Source organism: Adiantum capillus-veneris, chromosome 8 (genome assembly GCF_014529385.1).
Source record: "Adiantum capillus-veneris isolate H3 chromosome 8, ASM1452938v2, whole genome shotgun sequence".
In the NCBI taxonomy this organism is placed as follows: domain Eukaryota; kingdom Viridiplantae; phylum Streptophyta; class Polypodiopsida; order Polypodiales; family Pteridaceae; genus Adiantum; species Adiantum capillus-veneris.
Genome location: NC_140938.1, coordinates 37,261,627 through 37,269,449, shown reverse-complemented (window position 1 = coordinate 37,269,449; position 7,823 = coordinate 37,261,627). Strand labels below are relative to the sequence as shown.

Sequence of the window (7,823 nt, the reverse complement as noted above, 5' to 3'; positions counted from 1 at the left end):
GGTTCATGATGAACCCCTGGCATGCGACCTAACAAAGAATCCATAGGCTGAAATTCAAACCTCATGGGCAAGAATCCACCCCTAACTGGCTCATTTTCCTCAGCTTCCACTCTTTGTTCCTTGCTACCTCTAGTGCATCTTCATATGTCCAAGGCTTCTTTAGCTCCACTCTCCAACGTATATTCTCCCAAAGACCAGCCAGGAACATGTCCTTCTTCATCATGTCAGGCGGAGGTACTTGTGGTGCTAAGGCCTTGCACATCCGCTCCCATGCCAATGAAAAATTTCGTATGTACGTATCTACCGGCTCACCTTCCTTTTTCACTAAAGCCTGTACTTCTTGCCACACTTTGTCAGGATCTTCTATTTTCACAAACTCCACTTTCAACCCATGCCGTAGATTGTCCCAACTCAACCTTACAGGTGGATCAACCACACGCAACCCCTCTTCAAATGCTTTGGACCAAACTCGTGCATCAGTCTTCAAACAAATTTGGAGAAGACGTAACATCTATGTCGGGTCATGAATCTGGTTGCTAATGCAGGCAACCTCCATCTTTTCCAGAAAATCTTCCACATCTTCATCACTTCTTCCATGAAACTCCGGATAAGAGAAAGCCATGGCTACCCAAATTACGATGCTTTGAGAACCCCTTCGAACACACGTGCAAGAACCCAAAACTTTTCACTACCCAATTCCCAGAAACTTCAATGGAGCTGAACTTTAGATAAGGACAAACACATGCACATCAAATGAGTTTTCATAGTTGATCATCGGAATTACAACAGGCAAAGGACATTCCAGGATCTCTATTAATCTTCTTGGCCCGAACATAAAGACTATGCGCTGCTGGAAAAAAATCTTCCTGGACACATGAACATTTATCTGGATTCTTTGAGTTAAATGAAAAGGAGTGAATTGAGGGCCATTTTGATAATCCATTAAAGTCAACCATGTAGCTCCCAAGAAAGCACACTTGTCTTATCTTCTGATTTTGCCAAAATTTCAGCAGCATAACAACATAAATGTCTCAAAAGACCAAAAAACCAGCCATCATAACTTGAAAAAAATTTGACAGAGTTTCCCCAGAAGTAGAGCAGTAGGAACCCAAAATATAGACTGTATATGTATGCATAAACTGTCAACAATAGAACCCGAGCATCAAATAGGACTCACTAGTACATAGCCTATGGCAAGGTCACAAAAAGGGTGCTCCAGCTACCTGTATCAGCGAAAGGATTGCCACATTCAAGAATCCCCCAGCTCAATAAAACCTCACGCTATCGAGCCTCACACGAAGGCTTATGCAAATCTCGTATAGTCAAGTCTCAAAAATGACTATCTTCCAGACCAAGTCTCAGAAATGGCTGGGACTGCCAAATAAACCAGGTATAGCTCCACAAAGGCGTACAATGGAAGTTTCCACAAGTAACGTACAATACCAGCAGACAATGCGCTCAAGCAGGCGCCAAATGATGCATACCCACAACAACTGCAAGTGACACCACTGCTAGTATATCACTGTACTCCAGCTACCTGTACCTGTGTGAATCACCTGTATTTGTACCTGTCCTTGTAACCTGTAACCTGGAACATGTAGTCTGCAATCTGAAATCTCTACTCCCGAAGCTAAAGGTACTCGCAGAATATCCTCAGTGGGGGCACCAAAAGAATGTGAGCGGGATGAAAACACACACAACACCTCTATAATGACCCGACACACACTCTTGGAAGGATATACACACACACACACACTATGGGGCACCACTCAGCTTACACAACACACCTGGCCGAGACAGGGAACACACCTATGGAGTGAGAGGAGAGAGACTACACATTTACCCACTCCACACAGAGAGACACACACACACACACACACCCGAAAAAATCAGCTCAAAAGAGGAGAATTTCTGATGTTTAGATACAACTGAGCTTGGGCCAACACCAATGGGGCAAATAGCTCACACAATATGGGTAAAATATACCAGATACAATAAAAAACTGGAGCAGAAGATTCGCTCATAGGAGAAACTTACACAACCAAAATATCAGAAAAAAAGTGAGAAATTTGGCAAAATGGACAGCGCCATCGCGTCCGGAACGGCCCAAAACCCCAGTCCACAATGTCAAAGTGCTCAAATCCGACCTCACATGAGCAGTTTACGGCCAAAACAGGCTCCAAAATGAGCAAAAACACAGTTGCGGCTGTTCCTCCTCTTCTCTCCATGTTTTTTCTATTCTTCTCTCTGGTTTTTCAGTTCCCACACTTAGCTTTATTACTTGGGCACCCTTGGCCTTTTAGATGACCTCAAACGGACCCCGAACATGCAAAAAACTGACCTCACAGTGCATAGTTATCACCTTTTTGCATCCATCCGCACACCTGGCACTCAGCTTTTTTCAATAATGCATCCCGCAACCACGTGAAGTGGCCCCAAAAGATGGTCCTCATGATGACCTTTCTGCATAATTATCACAAGAAAACACCCACGTTGTGTCCGTACTCATCCACGTGCAAGTATTGACCCCATTCGACCTCCTAACGCCACTAGATGCCTCACCAACACCTACAATGCTCATGAAAATCCACGCATAAAATTTCTCGTAGTAGTGTAACCACACTGTGCTCCACAAATGGCAATGATGCAAATCCCAAATGCCAAGTGTACGAGGCTCATGTAGAGTAAACCAAGCTCCTATATGGCTGTAAAATATGGCTGCAAATCAGCCCCAAAACAGCCCCAAAATTCAGCACTTAAACAGCTGCATAAACAAGTCACAAACGTGTCCCAGATCAACTTACAACTGTGCCATACATGGACACCCGCAAAGAGGAAACAATGGCTGAAAATTCAGCGCCCAAATAAGCCCTCAAACTTGCCTGTAAACTTGTAAACCTGTAGCTAAAACCTGATGAAAAAACCTCAAGCCATTAGTGCTCGAATCTGGCTACCTAGCTCGTAGCCACACAAGCATACATCACAATATTCACTCCTGTGAGTGTGCCAAGATAACTGTACGCCTGTCAACTGTGAGCTAATCACCAAGCCCACATTGTGCGGTATTGATGCATACATGCACTAAGCTCCCACCTGCAGAGAACACCGCACGTAATCACTGAGTGCAATCGTAATCACAACCTGGATCACATCAACTTATGCGCAAAAACTCCTGGGAAAATTTCACCAGAGTTTCGACGCACAATGGCTATCAACACAAAATAACCATTGTCCTGCAAGCTCAATACAATGAGCAATCAATGCGCATCAAACTACACTCAACATACATGCATAAGCTCTGCAAACTTGTGTCCAGCAAATGCTCACAAAGAGTACCACAGGTGACCATACATATCATCCAAAACCAACCTCTGCACTTGCTCACAAGATCTACTGCTCACCATATAAGCATATATAGAGCATTACCCGCTCAAAGACCATGTATGCAAGCCACAACACTGCAGAAGAACCACTCAGCTGCAACAATTGGCAACACTTGTGGGAGTACTAGACTCAACCTGTACCTGGGAGTCAAACCCGATCTTGTAACACCTGCAAATGCTCACAATCGAGCAAATCAAACCAATCCACCTCGTGCTTGCCAATCTACACAAGACGGGTTTCTTTGCGGCTGAAGCCTATCTTCTGATGTAGTGCTCAGAACGAAATTATGAGGACATAAACAACTTCGAAACGGGGGTAAGAGGGTATGACTCATTTTGTAGGGTGGTTTACAAGTTTACGGGCTTACTCCATGCAACCACGTCTATGACATGTTGCACAACAGTACGTATTGGCGATAACCCTAATGGCAAATCATTTGTGGATACATCTTTATATTTCATTCATAAATCTTTTAACTTATTACCAACATTTGCTTATTCTCGTGAGAGAGAAGTAGCCATAGTAGGAAGAGAGAGAGAGAAGAATGCGGTGTTGAGGAATTTTCATTTGAAACATTATCAACATTTAACAATGAAAGAGATAACGAGTAACACAAAAAGAGTTCTTCTATTCCATCTCTTGAAAAGAGAGCTTCATAAGCTCATCTATATAAATAAGTGGCAAGGAAGGAACATCCTTCTCCCCCAATAGCAGCACGTGCACACGATTAGATTTGAACTATTTTGCTCGTAGCTATGTTGTAATGATGATCTTGACCCATATAATCACTTTGACTAAGGACCACATCTGCCCGATCCACATTCATGAATTGGAAATTCAAGGACGTGTGATACCCTTGAATCTCTAGTGGTACATCCTTTACTTGAGTATCCCGCACCTTAGCATCATGGTCGTTAATCATCACTACCTTGTAATGGCGGGAACTAGGAGTCTGGGGGAAATTGAGCCGGTTCACTAACTTATAGTTAATGAATTTGTGCAAAGCACTAGCATCTACCAAAATTTTCACCTTCTGATCTGGATAGATCCATGTATATGCACCAAATTGTGTGGACCAAAGGTCAGCTACCACATTGAGGCTGTGATACATCACTTGCGCACTACTACTGTGTGTGTAACTTCCACATTGGAAAAACGAGAGGAGAACTTGAGATGTAGGAATTGAACCTGGTGCACCACTTTATCTTAACCACATTTTCCCTTGGGACAATCCTTTTTTCCGTGTACACTCCCTAAACATATAAAACATAACTTTTTCTCTTTAGCTGTACTTTGATAAGGGAGTGGTGCCTTGATGTGCATCAAATTGTGACCAAGGGGGTCAGGCAACCTACTTGAAGGAGAAGGGTGTGCATGGAAGTTGAAACTTTGTACATATCCTGTACATATTTTGTATATACAGTGGGGTTTTCTTGGTTTGGTCAGTTGTTTGCTCAGTGTGACAGTTTTCGAGTTTGGTAACTATGTTTGTGGTTGAACGTGAATGTTTAACAAGGGGGTTCGGCAATGATGATGCAACCAAAGATGGTCGGTGCTAGGAGTGGGCACATACAAGGGTATGTGTGCTGGCAGATGCTTGGCAAGGTGTTATGGCATGTGTGGAAGCCCTCTGCAGGCGGGTGACAATGGGGATGTATGTATTAGGTGGTTCTATGGACCAGAATGCCACACCATGATGTCAAGACGAACGGTGGGTCAAGATGCTCAGAATGCCAATATTATGCATTGGATTGTGGTCTTTGAAGTGCTTTCCATGCCGGTCTTTTCGGATTATCAATCTGAATCCGGATGTGCAAGTTATGGGCCGATGAAGATTTTTTTTGGGGCCAGTTTTGACATGGTTTGACCTCCTCAGTGGGCGTGTCATCTAGAGGTTTCTTATCCTTGCCAAGGTTCTAGAAGCGAGTGTGCACTATGTGGGGCTATTTGAAAGTGATGGCTCAACGATCGGATTTACGATTAGTGAGATACGGCTCAACAAAGTTGGGTGCAATTTACGAAGAGGTGTGTACATATGATTTTGACCCATTTTCCTAGCTTTGATTTGTGGACTTGGAATAGTCAAAGTGCAAATGGGATGCTGGGAGTTCGAGACCAACACAGTGAGCTTCCCTTCGAAACTTATAGGCTGATCATTGAGTTTGAGAGCACTGATAGCGTGGGAAGCACATACTTAAAGATCCTTGGTTATAAAAAATGTAAAGAGGAAGGGATGGCTGGAGTTTGGAGTAAGCAAAAGGGCAAGCTCAAGGGCTAATGGTAAAAAAAAGGTGTTGAGTGAGAGTTAAGGTGCAAGAGCAATAGCAATAGCAATAACCCATGGGGCTATTGCTAAAGGAGGCCAAAAGTTAAAGGAAGCTTTTGGCCTGCCGAAACGGCAAGGCTATAGAGATGCCTTCTCCTTTTTTTGATGACCAAAATAAAAAAAAAAGTTGAATTATATTTTGAAGCATTTTTTGATAGGCAAAAAAAAAAGGGGATTGGTTGAAATTAGATAGTGGGAACTCATTTAAAGGAAGAGTGTGTAAATCGAATGATGGACGTGTCTTGAGTTTTACTATTGTTTTCTTTTTACCAAAAAAGACGTAAAGTTTTACTACTGTTTTTGGCATGTCCAATGCAGCTTGCTTTGCATTACCTTCCACCAATGTTGTATAACGCGCCGTCTCGGGCATCTTCATTCGCTAGTAGTAGGTCAAGAGTGCAGGAATAGCCCCAAGTATGAAGATCAGTCTCCACACAAAATCTGCATGAGGAGTCGTCGACCCAATGTGATCATCATCAAAAGCAGGACGATGGTAGGTATTATTGAGGTAGCAGAGATGATGATGCAAACAGCGGCACGTGCCAGTATCTTTGTGCCTTGCATAGCAAAGACAGCAGCAATGAAAGCACCACGAGTATGCTTGCTAGCATACTCAGACATGATGGTGGCCGAAAGGGGGTCGGCACCGCCTATGCCGAAACCAAGCCTGAATATGAAGAAGTACAGAGTAGTCATGACAGATTTGGGCGTGCTTCTGAATAAGAGGTCGACGCAATGGAGTAGATAACCATGAGCATGAGGGTGGCTCCATAGACCTTCTTGCGGCCTAGCTTGTCTCCGAGCCAACCGAAGAAGAGCTGGTCAGCGAGGGTACCGCAAAGAGCAACACCATTGACGGCTGCAGACACATTGGGAGGGAGGCTTCCAGGCTTGCCAAAGGCCAGGTCGTAGTAGTAAATGCGGTCGAGAAGCTTGGTGATAGTGGAAATACAAAACAGATCATAGGCGTCAATGAAGAATCCCATGCCGGCAATAACGATGGCGGTGAAGTGATACCATTGTGTCTTGGCCTTGTCTAAAGCAGAGAGCACCTCCAGCTGCCCTCCAGCCATAGCTCTAGCTCTCAAGGTTTGCAAGAATCAAATCTACAGGTCCATGGAAGAGATCAGAGATTCTTTACTTTCAAGATTAGAGGCAAAAAGGAAAAAGTGGTAATGTTTGAACCTTAATATGCATGCACAGGACGCTGGGGGCAGGAGACGTGTGTGTGCGCGCGCTTCACCACTACCGCAGGATGTGGTGTAGTTTTGTTATGGACGTTCACAATGGCAGCCAGAAAGATGAAGCAGTGCATGACTTTAGGGGCAGGAACAGCTAGGCTCAGTAGGCAGTTCATACAAGTGCTTGAAGGAGGGGTAAGGAGTGTAGCAGCATTAGGGTGATCTATGATAGGCAAAGGATAAAGAGAGGGAGCCTGCTACTTACATTGGCGAGCACCGTAGGAGGATGCAAAGGGTTAGGGATTAAGTGTAGGTGGTCACGACACTGACCATTAGTGATGTCTTGCAAGATGCTCTGTGTGCATGAGGTTGTAGCAAAGTAGATTCAAAATCGAGGGCCAAAACCGACATTGATTGCACCACTATAGAGATGCTGGCCATACGTGAGGCACACAAGAGGCAGAGTGGACATGGCGTAGGTACATATCACCAGAGGAGATAGAGAGAGGTAGCTTAAGATGAACTTGCGATAGGAATCATAGGATAGCTACCATGGAATTACATGGTGTACAAAAGGCGAGCGATGAGGAAGGAACTGGTTGCAATATTGTATCCTTCACAGCATTGCTGATCTACATTGGGAATTGGTCCATGCACCACAACTCCTCCGACGGTGGACAAAGAGCAGAAGAAGGGAGGGGACCCAGCTGGTTCGAGGCGGATGCATTCTGCCTCAAAGGTCATGAGGCAGCATGGGTCTCTCTCTCTCTCTCTCTCTCTCTAAGCGGGGCAGCTTACATTACAAGGGTAGCTCTACTTCCCCCCCTCTCTCTCTCTCTCTCTCTCTCACACACACACACACACACAGAGCAGGGCGAACCTCATGATTCAACCCTCTTTCTCTTTCTGAGCCTCGAGCTGCGCATCGCAGA

General features: G+C 44.5%; 1 pseudogene; it reads right to left on the bottom strand.

The window, feature by feature from the left end:
• Nucleotides 1-4,111: 4,111 nt before the first annotated feature.
• On the bottom strand, nt 4,112-7,003 carry LOC147451973 (putative inorganic phosphate transporter 1-8; annotated as a pseudogene).
• Nucleotides 7,004-7,823: the final 820 nt, after the last annotated feature.